At 36.8% G+C, this 19,441-nt stretch overlaps 1 pseudogene; it reads right to left on the reverse strand.

Moving 5' to 3' along the window:
- Positions 1 to 1,282: 1,282 nt before the first annotated feature.
- On the reverse strand, positions 1,283 to 18,802 carry LOC132797946 (uncharacterized; annotated as a pseudogene).
- Positions 18,803 to 19,441: the final 639 nt, after the last annotated feature.

A 19,441-nucleotide genomic window follows, 5' to 3' on the forward strand; every position in this document is an offset into this window, starting at 1 on the left:
TCCAATAACATACAGTTCTATTAATAATTCCATTGTTCTACCAGCAAGATCCCAAGTTGTCCGAAAGATTCATCTATCTTCAGATGAAGAAAGTATACTAATACCTAATCAGGAAATTCAACATGAGATTTATGTTATGAACACGGTCGCAACAACCAAAAATGCATTTGTCCGATTACTGAATACAATCAGTAATGATCAACAAGTAAATATTCACAGTTTAAAATATGAACCACTTTCGAACTATGAAAAATATAGAAAAACTGTCTTATTTCAATTAGCTAAAAATTTCTCACCACAATTCAAAAACGAATTGACTAATTTATGCACCCAGTTTAGTGACGTATTCGGACTCGAAAACGAATCAATCACTACCAATATTTTCTACAAGCAAATGTTAAGATTGAAGGATGATGAACCAATTTACATAAAGAAATTCATATACAGGTACAAAAATTAATAGACAATAAAATAGTAGAACCGTCTGTATCAGCCTATAACAGCCCACTGTTATTAGTTCCGAAGTAATCACTTCCCGGAACTGATAAGAAACAAGTAAGAAAGTTACAGTCGAGTGTGACTCGACTGTGAGATACCCGCTACCCATTTTGAATAAAAGCAAAATATTGCGGAATTTTTTCAAAATATACCAACAATGCAAATATACTAAAAATATACCAAACGGTATATTTGTTATATCGATATAGTACCACATTCAAAATATACCATAGTCGGCACAATATACCAGATTGTCGGCCAAAGCAACTAAGACCCCTAGTAAGTAGGCGTTTTTGCCTATACAAAAGTATTTCTTTAATAACTTCCACAATTTTTATCTGATCGCAATTAAATTATCAGAAATCATAAATACTATACTAATTATTGTATACACCAAATAGAAAGCTACAGTCGAGTGTACTCGACTGTGAGATACCCACTACCCATTTTGAATAAAAGCAATATATTTTGCAGTATTATTCTCAAAATATACCAAATATACGGCAAAAATACAAAAACCAAATGGTATATATGGTATATCGATTCAAAATATACCATAGACGACTCAATATACCAGATTGTCAGCCAAAGCGACTAAGACCCCTAGTAAGTAGGCGTATGGCTTTGTATTGCTCACTTTGCTTATAAATGATCTTCCTTCTGTTATAAAGCATTACCCTGTACTGATAACGTTAGGTTTTGCCTGACTTTCAATGATTATCATACGGGCTAACAGTTTCAAAGTTTCCTTAATTATCTTAAACCTTGATGCACAGTAAATCTGCTAAATGTTAACTGTAAGATGAAAATGTAAGATCATGGCTTTTTTCAGGGGCTCTCTGCTAGTTAATAATTATTTATTATGTTATATAATATTTTCCTAGAGGGATTAGAGTCCGTGAATACTTGATGCAAAATTGAAAATTCGATTAACTTTTCTATCTGCCATAGGTGTGCTTTAGACTCATAAAACTCTGGTCGAATGAATTCAATGATCCCTACATCACTATGAATGATTCTCACTAGTTGTTTATATAATTGAGTATGAATCTTTTATCTGTAATTTCCAGTGTAGTATCTTTCAAAACAGAATTGTGTCAACTGCAGAATGGATTTCTGCTCTTCGTAGTTTCAAGTAACACTTTAAAAATAAACTACCTTACGGTGGAAGAATTGTATGACTAAACCTTCCTTCTTTACTGACCGTAGAACCATGGTGGGAAATGTTTACTGCTCAGCAGTAATAGTAATAATAATAATAATAATAATAATAATAATAATAATAATAATAATAATAATAATAATAATAATAATAATAATAATAATAATAATAATAATAATAATAATAATAATAATAATAATAATAATAATAATAATAATAATAATAATAATAATAATAATAATAATAATAATAATAATAATAATAATAATAAAATATTAAATTTGATTTTTGTAACATACCCTGGTAACTTTCTATTCTTTCATGCAATGTTTCCATTTCCTGTGCCATTTCATCACGTTCCTTCTCAGCTTTTGCCTTAAGAATATATGCCTCATCTAGTCTAATATTTAATTTGTTTAAATCTAAATTTAATGAGCTAATCAAGTTTGTCTTTAACATCATATCGTGTCTGAGATCTGCTATTGCATTATTTAATTTTATGATTTCACTTCGAGGCTGTCCCGTTCTTTTGCAATGAGTCCTTAATGCGTCGAATGTCATCCGCGCGTCCACTTGCATTGAGCACATCTTTTCAAGAGAATTGATATTATTTCTAAAAAAAATAATTTATCATGAAAAATCAAAATACTTTTGCAAAATATACTTATGTCGTAAAATCTCATTATTAAGAATCATAACCTTCCTGTTTAGCTTGTACAAACGTGTGCTTGCATTATTTTGGTCTTCTACAGACTTCTTAAGTTTGCCCGTCAACTGAATAACTGCATTTGATTTCTTTTTCAATTAGCCGTAACTGCTTAATAATTTCATCGTTATTTTTTGAGTCTTTGTAAAGTCACTGATATCATCCTCGTATTTATGCACAATCTTATTTAGTGCATTTACCTCATTTCTGAATTTATCGACTTGTACTTTTGCCTATCAAAATCAGCGGTTTTTGATTTAACTTTCGCATACTTTCAGTTAGGTCCCGATTGATAATTCAAGTTTGATCATTGTTTTACTGTGTGCTTCCTTCTGCTCTTCCATAGATTTCATAAGAACACGTAATTTTGATTCCACATTAATTCGTTCTCCTTCTGAAAATTTAGCCCTTGATGCCATTTTGCTTAAAGCGTCTTCATTATTGCGTATAATATATTCAAGATTATCAGAATAATATCTATTTGTAGCCAATCGTTTTTCCATATCAACCACTTCACCAGCCAACCGATCCCGTTCGCGAAGAATAATATTTTGTATTTTGCTAAGTATCCAAACCTACAAAAATATGTGTTTGTCATATTAGGTTTTTTCAAATTAACATTTGCTTAATGGTAACAGACCAGCTACATTATATGTAGGTACTGAATTAATTTACCTTTCAGCCCGATTTCACGATGGTCAGAGCGGAATAGTTTTGAGATTGTTTCTGCTTACAAGGCGGTACAAGGATTAATACTTTTAAAACTAGGAATCGCAGTTTCTAGTATTTTACCCTCAGCAGAAATCTCGATTAGGATGTATTTGACATCTCTGGCAGAGAGACTCATATCATGCGGACGGTTAAATTCAAGGCTACTTTCATATCATACTGTTCGTCGGGGTGGCGTCGAATAGATAAATAAACAAGTAAGAAAGCTACTGTGAGATACCCGCTACCCATTTTGAATAAAATCTATATATTGCGGTATTATTCTCAAAAATACCAAAATTCTACAAAAATACAAAATTGTATATTTGGTATATCGATATAGTACATCGTTCAAAATATACCATAGACGGCACAATATACCAGATTGTCAGCCAAAGCAACTAAGACCCCTAGTAAGTAGGCGTTTTTGCCCATACAAAAGTATTTCTTTAATAACAATTTTTATCTGATCACAACTACTATAGTTGTTCATAAGCGCTGCGGCAGGATTGCCCGGACTGTTGGTAGGCCAGACAGTTAGAGCAGTACTTATTAATAAGTACATACTACATGGAATGAAATATATGATGGAAAACAAAACGGAAACAAAACAATGATTATTATAGTAGACTCTTTTAAATTATCAATGACACATGGACGTTAGTAGGACAGCACAGGACGAAAAATAGAGAGACGAAGTAGGAAGTTTTTCGTCCATCAGTCCTTCTGACGGAGAGGGTCAGTTTTGGTATCCAAAATTGGGAGAAGGATCATCATGGCGACGGGTCTGCGGATTGTACCCCGCGTCGTGAGCGGCCTATCTGGTTTGAATGAATGATGAGACAGATAAAAATTAGGATTGGTGACCACATGCTGCGGCGGATGGGTATCATGTGACCCAATTCAATGCAATCGGGCTTCCGGAATATCACCCGATATCTGCTACTTCTGCTACGTGAAGTTGTGTTTTCGCAGCTAACCAGCTTCGACGGAATATCCTCCACCTCCCAAAATTTGGAATTTAATCTGTCGAGTTGATCGTCTGCTTGGATGGCGACTCTCGAAAACGCAGAGACAGTTGTCGACACATTTTGGGAAACGGTGCCGGTGAGAATCCAACCAAACACGTTTTTTGCCCAAGGAGTGAGCCACAAATGTTTGGCCGAGAGCCGCTCAGGATGACTGACGGAAGGATATCCGCGCCAATTATAATATCAATCTGAGCACTTTCGTAGAAATATGAATCTGCCAGTTCAATCGCTGGTAGATCCCTTTAGGAAGCCTTTCGGCACACGACAGACAAGGACAGGGTGATTCTCTTTGAGCACAAGTCACACGATTTGCCTTTCTGAGTGACTCGGGCCTTTAAAGAGTTAAATCGTTTTGAAATCTGCTGTGGACGGGATTGCCTCTCAATTGCCTCGAGTGTACGATATCGCTAGTTGAGGAACGTGCTCATGTCCTGCCATGCGGGCCTTTGGACTTGTCCACTAAAGTTTGCTCCCATAACGAGAGCGTGATCTTGGGAAGCTTGGATGAGCAAAGAAAGACCAGGATGCAGTGTGCGAATGGACTAGAAACGGAAATGTCGGAGTACTCAAGAGCGGTCAAGCACCGCTGAATCGTGCTCTGTAGCTCCTTAATCGCTGCCCAGACTCTTGTGAAACCGTGATCAGTAAGCGCTTGCTTTCAAAGCGCTCACAGAGAGCACTCCAAGCCAACGCGAAACCATCGTTCGTAAGCGGAAACTTGGCAATGATTTCGTTGACCTCATCTGCAGTTTTGGAATTCAGATGGAACAGTTTCTCGACAGGAGTCACACTTGAATTGTTGACGTAGATGGCCGTGAAAAGATCCCGGAAGATCTGCCAACGAAAGTAATTCCCATGGAAAAATTCGGTGTCAACTGGAGGAGCCGGCAGCCACTGGAATATACAGGAGGAGCGGATGTGTCACTCCTGATTGTCCCGGATACCCGGAAATTTGACCCTTCACGCAGGCGAGACACCGCTCGTACACTGAGTAACAGTGATCGTACTATGCCTTCATTGACGCCGTCTCGATGCAATGCATCAGCGCATGTGGCATAAGCGGCCTCTACATTGTCCCAGAGGGCTTGCAGTCGGTCACGTCGGATCTCGTTCGTATGTATCTTATCGTCCTGGGCTGCAGACCTTCTGATCCGACTCTCAAATTACACCAGTCTGACTGACTGAGCATCCATTAAAGAGTAGTGCATTGGTGAATCTTTAAGTAAATCTCTAATTGGAATCGCGTCACAAAGTTTGTCGCAAATTTGTTTTGCGGGAATGACTTGGCCATAATTGGAAGAACTGTTCATGCTGAGTTATGAAAGCGTAGAGACGCCAGCCCCTTTTTGTTCAACATGTTAAATGAACACCCGAATGCAAACGAATGCTTATCAGTCTACTCCTGCCGCCTTGTGACGTCTTTGATGACGAAATGGAGCTCGATGACAGCTGAAGAAGTCGCAGTGTCGCTCGTGATAGCACACGTATCGCAAATTGACACAAGACTACAGAGTCTCCTGTACACAAAACCCTTAAATCGCACAGCGAATTGCAGCAGCAATTACAGGCTTATACATTTGGTAAGCGGGTCGAATATATCATCATTGTGGAAAGCGTGTTTGCGAGATGCGAGAGTGTCGTAAGAGGAGCGCAGTAGAGAAAACCCAAATTAAAACAAAGCATATGGCAAACCGGTGACTGGACGCGACAGATCACGCGTCACCTGCTACAAATGTGGCAATATAGGATACATTGCATCTACATGCGCCACAGTTAAAATTTCTGAATTTTATCTAGAGATATTATTTCATGTTGTAAGCAATGACTACCTTAAATATGACATGACAGACACTATGAATAAGACTATTAATAACAACGTCTATTTAAATGAGCAAGAAAATCTTACTTTAATAAATATACTGGAATATTCGGATATATATATAGATATATAGATGAAATACCGCAAAAGACGTGTCTAAACTGGCTTGTTAAATATCCGTTTATTAGATAACAATAAGACAGTTCAGAGACGCCTGTACAGACTCTAACTTGCTGAAAAGAAGCTTGACAGAGTAAATATAAGGAAGATGTTTGATGCTAAAGTGATTCGCACAAGTAGCTCGCCTTTGCCAGTCTAATGCTTCTAGCAAAAAGAAAGATGGCAGACAAATATCCATTGCCACTAATTTCAGACCAAATTAGCAGACTGCGTGATGGCAAAAACTTTTCGAGCCTAGATATGGCTAGTGGCTTTCATCAAATTCATAAAGTGGCCGAATCAATTGAAAGAACTCTCTTTGTGACGCCAGATGGACAATTTGAGTTCCTTGTCACACCATTTGGGCTGAAAACTGCTTCCTCAGCTTTTCAGCGAGCAATTATACAAGCATTAGGTGAACTTGCATATTCATGCGCGGTAGTTTACATAGATGATGTTTGATTAAACCTAACACTAAAAAAATATAAGCCTTGTGAGCATTATCTAAGCCAAGTTCAGTTACCAAACTCAGACAATTTATAGGTCTAGCATCTTACTTCCGGCAGTTCGTACCACGTTTCTCTGAGCAAATGAAACCGTTATATAAGTTAACATCTAAAAATAGTAATTTCATTTGGAACTAGGAGCATGAGCAGATACACCAAAATGTCATTCAAGCATTGACCAGATATATCATTCTTATGAGTTGGGAACGCTTGCCACTATCTGCATTGTAGGAAATTTGTAGTGCTTGCAGATTGTAACTCACTAAAGGCAAGTCGCACCAAAATCGAATTAACGCCCAAGGTACACAGTTGGTGGGCTTTCTTACAATCATTTGATTTCAATGTTGAGTACAGCAAGGGAAGCCAGTTGGCACATGTAGATTTCCTGTCCCGTAATCCAATTCCAAGTAAATCTATTTACGTAAATAAAGTAACTGAGCTGCTAGTAGACTTTTGCCGAAATTACAGACAACTGCCTAATCACTGGACAACAATGCGATCAAGATATAGTTGGTATTGTGGCACAGATAAATTTAGGTGAAATGTCAGATGATTTAGCAAGAACTTACGAAAAAGGAATCGGATTTGTTTCCCTTTTATTTCTCGCGCCTTCGATGGTCCGTCATTAATAATGTCCATGAGACCATAATGCATCTTGGTTGGCGGAAAACCCTTGACAAAGCTTACGAGCAATAATGGTTTTAAAATATGTCGAAATACACCAGAAAGTTTGTTGAAAACTGCATGACATGTAAGATTTCCAAGCCAACGTCAGGCAAAGTGCAAATGGAGATGCATCCTATTCCCAAAGTTGAGATTTAAATTAAGCGGCAAAAACGATATGAAAGAGGATGTGATAGGTTTACTAAGTTTGTTTATTTGTATCATACACTTAATTTGATACAGAGAATTGTATCAAAGCAGTGAAATCAAGTATTTTACTTTTGGAGTACCCAATCGCATAATTGCAGGGCAAGGCAGAAGTTTTGCAAGTAGTAAATTTCGTGAGTTCTGTTTGTCCAATAAAATCGAGTTGCATTTAATAGCCACAGGCGCTAGTCGACCTAATGGACAGGTGGAGCGCGTCATGAGTACGAAGAAAGGAATGTTGACGGCTGTAGAAAGTGGAGATCGTTCATGGCAGGATGCATTGAAAGATGTTCAACTTGCCAAGAACTGCACAAGTAATCGTGTAACAAAATTCAGCCCATTAGAACTGTTAGTAGGCAAAGAGGCGAGACCACTAGGTATGGTACCTTTAAATGAAGAGAGCGAAGTTGATTTTAATAATGTGCGAAAATTGTCAACACAAGGTTGGCGATCATATCTTGCTAAAATATGAAGAGCGGCATTCGACTAAAGTGGACCCAAAGATCAAAGGGCCATTTGTGGTGATTGAGTTGTTGAAAGGTGACAGATATCTGCTGAAGTGATTGAAAATAAAAAGAACATGCAAGTATGCGCTCGAAAGCTTGCGGAAAATGTCGGATGAGTGCGTTTAGTCTGAAATCATTGAAGAGGATGACAACGTTGAAAGAGTCGTAAGCCTTCAGACACGGATGACTTCGATGAAAAGTCGTAGAGGGTGCAGGGAACATCTTACATGGGGGCTGGTCCAAGCAGAAATGTTCATGTTAATGAAGTTGTTTGTGGCGGATGGTTAATATTGTGAAAGATTAAGGTACTGCAAGTGCATAGCGTCGCAGAGTGGTGACAAGAGCGTGAGAACAATGTAATGGTAAAATCGGTAGCTAAATGGGCTAGTTTCTACTGAAACTGCCATTAAAACTAGATATGTTCTGCAAAATATCATGACTTAGAACAAGTACAAAAATAGAAGTTTAATTAGACATATAAACTTGATGCATGAATTGGATAATTCACACGAGGTCGTGACACAATCAGGCAGGCCGTGTCGTGGAACAGACAGTTAAAATGTAAAGTTTGAATTCCCATGACTGTAAAATTAGCATAATTAGATGAGTAATGTAGATGTTAAGAACATTGTTAGTGTTAAGAAACGCAAAATAAAAATATGAAGGAAAAGAAAAAGGATGGTTGATTGGTGAAGGCGAGGTCCGAGCGGGACAGAGCGTGGAGCGATTGTTCTTGAAGCGTTAGTAAGGAAAAAGACGGAAAAAGAGACAGTGGCGACGCTTTTACCAAAGTTAATATAATATATAATATATATGTATGAATGTATGGATGGATGTAAATGACATATACATATATATATGGATATACCTATGTATGTATGGATGTATGTAAATATGTATGGAATATGGAATAATATATCCACCTCCACAATAATTTCTCGTATGTGACACATACTCATAATTATTCCCCTATTTTCCAAATTCTTTCCCACAAATCATATTGTAAACATAAACACTTGTCGAGACAGCACCAACTGTCACAAACAAAAAGATCCTGTTACATTGGCGATCATGCCACTTTCAAAAGTCAAAAGTCCATTAAAATTTTCCATTTGCAACATGAGGACTCAGCATTAATGCACTAACACAAACGCCAAGCATCACACGTATGTTAGCTTTAAGTCGCAGTAAGAAGTATCATGTTAAAGCTGAAATTAGTTTTAAAGACACTTTCCTCGCCTAAGACGCGTAGCCCTCGAGCTTATAAATAACAATAAAGTAGTCTACTAAGTAAACAAAAATAAAACCTTGTGTTTTTATTTTTTACTGTTCGTGAACCGCGAACATTTCATTGGCGCAGCCGGTAGGATACGTCGTACTAGTAAGTGAATCAACGAAGCAGTCGTGAACCGCTAGAAGGACTCTAACATTGTTCTGGGTAAGTTGTGAGCTATACAAAACGTATCCGCAAAAAACATCTACGTGTGTGAGTTCATTATCGAAACGGTAATACAAAAGAACATTGTAAAACCCGTTATAATAAAACTAATAAAACTAACTAATAATAACAACACCAAAAATGGCAAATGAACTAAACGAAGCACATCTAACCCAGTGTTTGAATCAAATTAAACATGTGGCAGCGTTCGACAATGGCGCGGAGAATCTGTCAGCCTTAATAATGTACGTCAAAGTAGCGTAATCTTTGGAGCCATAGAACGACAGTTAGTTGGAGAAGCATTGCGAACAGCCCAAATAACGCAATCCAACAATTGGCCATCACTAAGATCATCACTCATCGAAGAATTCAAAACGCAGACGCCCTACGAAGAACTACTACGAAGATTATATAACACCAACTGGAACGGAAGTCTACGTAAGTTTGTAGAAGAACTTGAAAGAAAATCTTACATAGATAATGATGCTAGTACTGCAATAATATATAAAAATGCATTAAAAATAACTACCAAAAATGTAAAAACTAGGAAACTACCTGATAGGATATACATGCCCTTAGCAAGGCATGATATTACAACAATAAGCAAGCTAAAAGCTATTGCTCAAGCTGAAGGATTTATGAATCACCCTAAAAGCGAAAATAATAGTCGCAGAAGTCAAAACAGATCTTATGCAAACTATTCAAATAATTTTCATTCAGATGATATGTCCAATTCTAAACCACAACAATCACTCAAACCAAAATAATCAGAACCTTCACCAAGAGTTTAAAAAATTAAAAGAAGCTCAGAATCAAAATCCCTATAATTATTCGAGGGACACCTCAACAAGTCAGGGCCTAACCCACCAGTGAAAAGGCAAAGGAAAGCCAAAGTGGCCAGTTCAAGATGGAACAAGGTGAAAATTTTCATCAAAGTTCCTCGGAACAAAATGCAGAGTAAACACACCATACATAAAAATTAAGATGAATGAAGTAAACCTTAAATGTATCATTGATACAGGTTCTTCAATAAATCTTATAAAACAAAACATTTTCAGTTTTCCAACTTTTAAAAACCAGATTAATGTTCAAACAATGAATGGCATTACTGAATTATCAGAAAATATACTTTTCAGTCCCAGTAGACTTTGCACCATAAAACAAAAAATTTTACATTCAAAATTTCTCTGAAAACTATGATATATGTTGCTAGGAAGGGAATACCTAAAAGCCAGTAAATCCCAAATTGATTACGAAAAAGGTACAGTTACGTTAGGAGACTATAAATTCACATTCCAAAAGAGGAAGAAACTTCAACTTCGCAATCGAAGATTAAGTAAAGGAGTGAAATGAGTTCAGATTAGAACATCTTAACACAGAAGAGGTAGAAAAATTAAAAAGGTTTTACATGAATTTCGCGATATTCAGTACCGGAAGGTGAAAATTTGACTTTCACCTGTACGATTAGGCTATCGATTCAAACGAAACACGAAGACCCAATATATAAAAACCCTATAAATATCCACAGGCTTACGATCAAGAAGTCAATAAACAAATCAACGAAATGATTGAGCATGGCATAATTAAAAATCGAAATCGCCTTACTGTTCACCTATCTGGATTGTTCCAAAGACGCTTCAGGAAAGCAACAATTCCGGTTAGTCATTGACTACCGAAACCTCAATAAAATAACCATTGATGACAACTTCCCCATACCAAGTATGGATGAGATCCTAGACAAGTTAGGCAAATGCCAATACTTTACTACTATCGATCTTGCAAAGGGTTTTCATCAAATCCAAAATGGATCCCGATTCAATTGCAAAAACTGCCTTTTCAACCAAGCATGGTCACTACGAATTTACTCGTATGTCCTTTGGGCTTAAAATGCTCCAGCGACTTTTCAGCGCTGTATGAATAACCTACTTGAAGATCTGATCTTTAAAGATTGTCTAGTTTACTTAGATGATATCATCATTTACTCCACTTCATTGGAGGATCACTTATCATCCATTTCGAAAGTCTTCTCAAAACTTCGGGAAGAAAATTTGAAATTACAATTGGACAAATGCGAATTCATGAAGAAGAAACCTGATTTCCTCGGGCATGTAATCACCACGCAAGATATAAAACCAAATCCGAACAAGATTAAGGCAATTGTTGAATTCCCAATACCAAAGACACCAAAAGAAATTAAATCATTCCTAGGTCTATGCGGATTTTACCGTAAATTTATACCCAATTTCGCAAATATTGCAAAACCCATGACAACAAAGTTGAAGAAAAACGCCACCATAAACATAAAAGATCCCACTTATGTGTCAGCATTTGAAAAATTCAAAGTTTTAATAACGACATATCCGATACTAGTTTATCCAACTTTCAAGAAACCATTCTCATTGACTACAGATGCTAGCAACTTCGCTATAGGCGCCGTTCTATCACAGGAACACATACCCATTTGGTATGCAAGTCAAACTTTAAACGAACACGAATCAAACTATTCAGCTATAGAGAAAGAACTATTAGTAATTGTGTGGGCAACTAAGTATTTCCGTTCTTACCTATTCGGTAGAAAATTCGAAATCCTTAGTGATCACAAACCATTTGTTTGGCTCAGTAACATTAAAGAACCTAATATGAAAATTACAAAGATGGAAAATCCGATTGAACGAATATGATTATCAAATCAAGTATTTACCACGAAAAGAAAATAATGTAGCAGATGCACTTTCGCGTATAAAAATAGAAGAGAATTTCTTAGGAGAAGATGCAGTTAGCACAGGAGCAACTATACATAGCGCTCAAGAGGACAGTCAATATCACATACCTATAACTGAAAGACCTTTAAATTACTTTAATAGGCAATAGAATTCATTAAAGGTGATGATAACAAAGTCGAGACGACTCACTATTTTCATAAACTTAACATTAAAATTTCTTATAAGGAAATGACTAATCATTATGCCAAAGATATAATAAAAGGAATATCTTTGCTCGAAAAGAGTATTGTCCATTTTCATAATGAAATAGATTTTCCAATTTTCAAAGAGCTTATTTAGAAATAATGAGTCCGAATAATATAACTAAAATAATGAAAGCAAGCTTGAAATTAATTGCCTTACAAACATTCACAGAGTTTAAAGAACTAATTTTAAAAACACATAAAAAGTTGTTGCACCCAGGAATAGAAAAACAATAAATTAGTTTAAGGAAAAATATTATTACCCTGATTATCGGAAACTAATACAAAACTTAATTAATGAATGTGAAAATTTGCAACATAGCTAAAACCGAACATAGAGATACAAAACTCATGTTCAAAATAACACCCGAAGTACTTAATGTTAGGGACAAATATGTAATAGATTTTTATATGATAGATAAGAAAGAATTTTTTTCTTGTATAGATGTTTATTCCAAATTCACAACATTAGTTGAAGTCCAAAGTATAGATTGGGTAGAAGCTAAAAGAGCTTTACTACAATTTTTCAATGAAATGGAAAGCCCATTGAAATAAAAGCAGAGAAAGACTCAGCATTTATTAGTGCAGCTTTGCAAATTTGGTTACAAGAAGAAAACATAAAAGTGAACATAACTACAAGTAAAACAGGAATATCAGACATAGAAAGATTTCACAAAACTAAATCAAAACAAATCCTTTCAAAAGGCAGGTATCATAAAAAGCTTGATGAAAAGCATTTTGAAGAAACGAATAGAGGCAGAAAAGTTACACACTATAGATCGAAGTTTAAAAAGGAGAAAGTAATTAACAAAAGTAAATATGTTAATTCCAGCCCAAATGATGAAACATCCTAAATTGCTGATGTTACTTATATTATCAATTATTTGCACAACCGTAAAACTCAACGAGTCGAAGTAAATCCAATTCAAAATTAATTTATTTATTTATTTGGACGTTGACGTACTAACGGCAGTACCATCAAGTGGCCCAGCGATACCAAGCACGGGCTTGTTGACGCGCGGACAAAACAAAATAAATTTGTAAACAGCATGCATTAAACGAAAACCGCGAATAAATATTAAGAGACGCTGGACAGCTAATTAAATTAGATTAAAAATATGTTACAATAAATATATAATAAAATAAATAACAATTAAATACTCGATAAATAAGCTAATAATAAGGTTTTAAGCAAAGGAATAGATTTACTAGAGCAAACTACGTTATTGAGATAATTATAGTTCACACACAGAATACGGAAGGGATTATGGCAAGCAAAGTTAGTATATCTACGTGAAATGAGAAGTGGAAGAAAATTCTAGTGATCCTGACAGGAACTGCAAAACTAATTTGACTTAACAGCTCCAAAGAGTCTATTTCACCATTAATTAGTCTCTGTATAAAAACAACACCTTGCATAGTTCTACGGTGAGAAAGAGAAGGAAGGTTTAGTAATAAAAGTCCACTGCGATACGGTGGTAATCTAATATTAGGATTCCAATTTAAACTAGGAAGAGCAAATAATAAGAATTGTTTCTGCACCGATTCAATCCTATCTTGATAAACCCTATGCTGGGGATTCCAGACAAGAGATCCATACTCAAGGATAGGACGAACCAGTGAGACGTATAAAGTCTTAGTGATGTAGGGATCATTGAACTCTTTCGACCAGCGTTTTATAAATCCCAAAACACCCATGGCCCTATTTACAGCAGATAGAATATGTTTATCGAATTTTAGTTTTGCATCAAGCAGAACCCCTAAGTCATTCACACCTTCAATTCGCTCAAGAGGAGTATCATATAACACATAGTTATTTAACTGAGAAGAACCCTACGAAAGGTCATAAACTTACACTTATTGCAGTTGAGATGTAACATATTTACTCTGCACCAAGATTCTAGACGATTAAGGTCACATTGTAACAGTGAGCTCGCAAGACTATCATTAAATGTCAGGCAAAGCTTAACGTTATCGGCGTACATAAGTACACGGAATGCACAATAACAGAAGGAAGATCATTTATGAACAAAGTGAACAATAGAGGACCCAAATGACTGCCCTGGGGCACACCAGAAGTGACTTGAACACATTTAGATACAAAACCATTATAATAAACATTCTGAATTCTGTTGGAAAGGTATGAGGATATCCACTCAATTAGGCTATGAGGAAACCCTAAAACATTAAGCTTATACAGTAAGAGGTGATGATTAACAGAGTAAAAAGCCTTACTAAAATCGGTGTAAATGACATCCGTTTGCATTTTATTCTCGAATCCTTTAATTACAATAGAAGAGAACTCCAATAAGTTAGTAGAAGTGGATCTAGACTTCACAAACCCATGTTGGTAAGGTGAAAGTATAGATTTACACAGATGTTGCAGTTGAGAAGTTATAATTTTTTCAAATGCTTTCGGAATCGCAGACAATTTAGATATACCGCGATAATTTTGAAATTTAGATTTGCTCCCTTTTTAGGATAGGTATAATGTATGATTTTTTCCAGATTTTAGGAAAAGAACATGAGTTAACGGATAATTCAAACAATTTAAAAGTGGTTTACAGATACTACCAGCACAATACCTTACCACACAACTAGGTACTCCATCCGACCAGCCGAAAAAATAGGTTTTATAGCCAATAGTTCCGTTAAAATAGAGCTTCAGTAATTAAAGGACCAAAATACAATTAGATGAATTTAACTGATAAGGATAAGAAAAGGAATTTTGAGAACGTGGGACAGAATATGTCGTTTGGAAAAAGTCCGCAAATAAATCGGCAACATCATGACCATTAGATACCGTCATATTCTCCAAAGACACAAATGCTGGTGATGACGCGGATCTACGCTTCGAGTTAACGAAGTCGTAAAATCGCTTTGGATCACGCTGAAATCTTATTCTGCACCTACTCAAATATTATTATAACACTCATTGTTATGAGTGCGAAAAGTAGCTTGAGCAACAGAATAGCGGAGAAAATCAAAAGAAGAGCCAGTTCCCTTGAATTTTTATAAAATCTCGACTTACGATTTTTAAATTCGATAATTTCTTAGTAAACCATAAGGGTTTATCATACAAATGTGGAATACTTGATAGAACACAAGCATCAAATAGCGAGTTTAAAGTAGAATAGAAAAATCCAACCGCTATATCCAAGTTCCCTTGAATTTTTATAAAATCTCGACTTACGATTTTTAAATTCGATAATTTCTTAGTAAACCATAAGGGTTTATCATACAAATGTGGAGTACTTGATAGAACACAAGCATCAAATAGCGAGTTTAAAGTAAAATAGAAAAATTCAACCGCTATATCCAAGTTTGTAGACAAAGAAAGTTGGGACCAGTCAGTTTGAGATATAAGCACAGCAAGTTTCTCAAAATCGGTTTTCCGAAAACAACGAGAAAGCTCACCACAACGTACACTCGACTCTGACGCAATTAATGGGAGCTCCAACATAATTCCTAAAGTGGGATGGTAAGGGTGTTCAGGGAAGATATAGGAGATATTCTCGATAGAGAACATGAATCTGGGTCTAAAACAAAAATAAGGTCTAGAGACCTGTTTAAGCAATTTGGAATACCGTTAATCTGAGACAATGATACCCCGAAGAGACTATCAATAAAACATGGGATACAGAGGGCAAAGTCCATTTAGATTCTCGGCGGAATGCCATGACACCCCAGCAATATTAAAATCACCAAGGACTATAAAGTGATCACGATTAGAAAGCATATTAGAAATGTTATTAATAATAGAAAAATGAGCTAAATATAAAGCATCATCTGAAGCAGGGGATATACGAGCAAGAAATAAAAATGTTAAATGTTAACTAACGAAGGATAATCTAACAGCCACTAGCTCAATATCAGAAGTGTGCTCAATCAACTCTGAATTTAATTGAGCATCTACTGCAATTAAAACCCCACCACCGCGACGTACCTTGCGGTCACGTCTGTATACGGAAAATCTACTAGAAAAGATTTCCGTATCAAGGATGTCATTTTTAACCAAGTTTCAGTAAAGGCAATGACATTGAAAGGGAAAGATACACTATTTAAATATAAGTCAGTAAGTTTACTACAAATACCTCTTACATTCTGATAGCCAAGAAGTAAAGAGGATGTTAGTTTTTGAACTGACAGACATGGAAGAAGGCTTTGAAATCGAATTCTTGCCACTACTAGGAAGAGAAACCGGAGACCGATTTTTCTTTTCGCAACAAATTTTTAACTAATAGGTGTTCCGGCCAAAACTCTTTACTGCACATCATGCTAAATTGTTCAACCGAAACACTTATTTTAAAAGACGAAATATCCCGTTCATACGAGAAATTAAATTTATCTACTTTAACCCTGGCTTGAGATTTGACTTAATATAAGCCCGAACATCATCAGATGTCGTATCAGGGGAAAGCCTTGAAACAAAAATCTGCTTAAGAGGTGGCACTGCAACTAAAGTGTTGCGGACAACTGAGGTAGGAGCTGGAGGCGAGTCTTCTATCGTTACAGCACTAACAATCTCAACAGAGGATGGTGATGGTTGAATTTCTTCAACCGTCTCCATCTCAGTCGACAACAAAATCGAAGCCGGAGCAGGAGACTCCAATCTTAAAGACGTAATGTCATGATCTGGAACATCCAGAGCTACCGAAGGTTGAGGGACGGAGAACTAAACGACATTAATTCCCCAGCAGGTGGTACAGATAAGCTTGGAACATCAACTGGGACAGAAAGCTCAATTGGGGGCCCGCCAATATATCTTTAAAACCAGTTCGCGTCTACCGTATAAACCCAGCAATATCGCGTTCAGAGTCCCTACAATGTTCACAAGTCCATCTCAATCCAGACTTGGCCGAAATCAAATCCACTATACGGCCGTTAAAGCCAGCACATTTTTCATGTGCAACGTTGTCGCATAACCAGCAACAAACAAAACCCATTTTGGCACCAACTGGCACCCGGCATTTCTTGTTATAGCAGGTTAACATATTGCTAAAACAAAGATTATTAAACCAATTAAAAATTAAAACAAAAAAAAAAAAATAAATCAAAAAAGAAATAAATCAAACAAAGTAAATTATTTGCAAACTAATATGATCTGTACTTACGAAGAGCACAAAACACAGAGAGTATGCACAGGTCGAGCAAGACGCAAGATAGAATGATAATAATAATAATTTACTAAATACACGAAAGCACACAGCGATTTAACGATCTGTAGTTAAACACAAGTGAGAGAGTAAAATTAATGTTATATTAATAGTAAATAAATATGAAATTTAATGAAAAATCATAAATTTAAGAGGGAAGAAAAAACAACGCCGACTGCGAATGCGAGAGCGAGCGAATATGACCAAGGATTCATCCTATTTGAGTCAGGAACAATCAATTTACCAATATCTTTCGAACATCATTTTCTAACTATAAACGTAACACAAATAGAGAATTCTTTTGATTTATTATTAACGCAAAAGCAATAAGTACCCTCAAATAAAGTATTTAATGAATAAGTTAAAAGCAATTGACAGATATTAGAATAACAGGTCGTACTAAACGAGGTTTATTCGATTTCATAGGATCATCACTTAAATTCCTTTTAGCACATCAGATGAAGAGGATAAGAAACAATTTGAAAACCAAATTAATATTATTGCTGTTTTGTAGGTGCGCTGAAAGTACCAAGATTTTCCTTTTCCCGAAATAAAACACTCGCGGTTTTCACTATTATATATATTGTGTATATTTTCAAACGTTCGGGTTGTTGGACGCACAGATTTGGGGGTGTTTGTAACCGATCGAAGTGAAACGTAGTTCAGAACTGAGCATAGGAAAAATGCCGACGGCATTTCGATGCTCTAATGCGCCAAGCTGCGCTCTTTGAGTTCTTTTCGGTCGGCGGAGCGAGCTGTGCCACTCACTTAGCAATGCGCTCGCATCAACATTCTCCCCTTGCAATATTGGGATTGCAAACGAAAACGGCTAGTAGCTCGTGCCTGACAGAATCCAGCCCAGCGTGGAATTCTGTGCCATAGGCAGTCCGCCTTGGCCCGGGAGGATACCCGGTAGCACGACGTCCGGTGCACATCAGCCCCCAAGACTGTCGAGACCGATGCCGAGCGGAACCAGTCCTTGTCAGCCAACACGAGGTTGCTGAAAAACTGGCTGGTGTGACAGTCCTGGTGGGCGTCGCTGTTTAGAGCTGCGGATCCGTTTTGAAGACGACCTCCGTTGCCGTGCACACTCCTTCTGCGCCCACGCGAGTGATGGAGAGGCCCATGGCCACTGCCATTGACTCGCGGATGCGGCTTACTGGACAGCACGGATCTATGAGCACTCGCGCTTCGAAGGCCGTCTTCCCGTGTCTAGCCAGACCGCCGCGGTGGGGAGAATACTCACCCCTTGCACTGGAGTAGAGCCGTCAAAGTCATGGCGGGCTAGGCACGGCCCTGGTGTGTGGGGAAGTGGTGTAACGAACACGTCTTGGGCGTCGTCTTATAATAAGACGACCCGTTGAGTGGGCAGCAAACTGGAAGCATACTCTGCATACATTGTCGACTAAAGCTCAGGGAAAGTGGGGTGGGTCTTTTGCCACTTAGTAAGCTACCGTGCCACACAGATAAAAGAAGGTAGACAGAGTTAAGACGGGAACAGACAGGATAGGCTATCAACCGATAGACCGGTTAAGAAGTATATGCATTCGATATATAAATATGAAGAACGAAGATGGTTATGTTCTTCTTCTTTACCCTCCCAACCTGTAAAAGCTTCTGGCTCTATGCCTTTACCCAATTTAAGCAACAACAAGTAATATCAGGTGCCCATTACTTTATAATTTATTTCGACTTCATGATTATTCAAAGAGATTAATACCAAAAGAATTCAACAATACTATAATGCATGTACATAACTTCATTTTATGCATTATTTGCCTACTATATTAATTTTGCCTAGTATTTCCTAATAGGATGGGTATGAATATAATACTAATAAGAATAATAATAAAAAATAATAGCTGTCATATACAAATTGCAACCGATTTTTGTGCGGCTATGCCGTACTTACACATA

The sequence above is a fragment of the Drosophila nasuta genome, unplaced genomic scaffold (assembly GCF_023558535.2).
Source record: "Drosophila nasuta strain 15112-1781.00 unplaced genomic scaffold, ASM2355853v1 ctg38_pilon, whole genome shotgun sequence".
NCBI classification, from domain to species: Eukaryota; Metazoa; Arthropoda; class Insecta; order Diptera; family Drosophilidae; genus Drosophila; species Drosophila nasuta.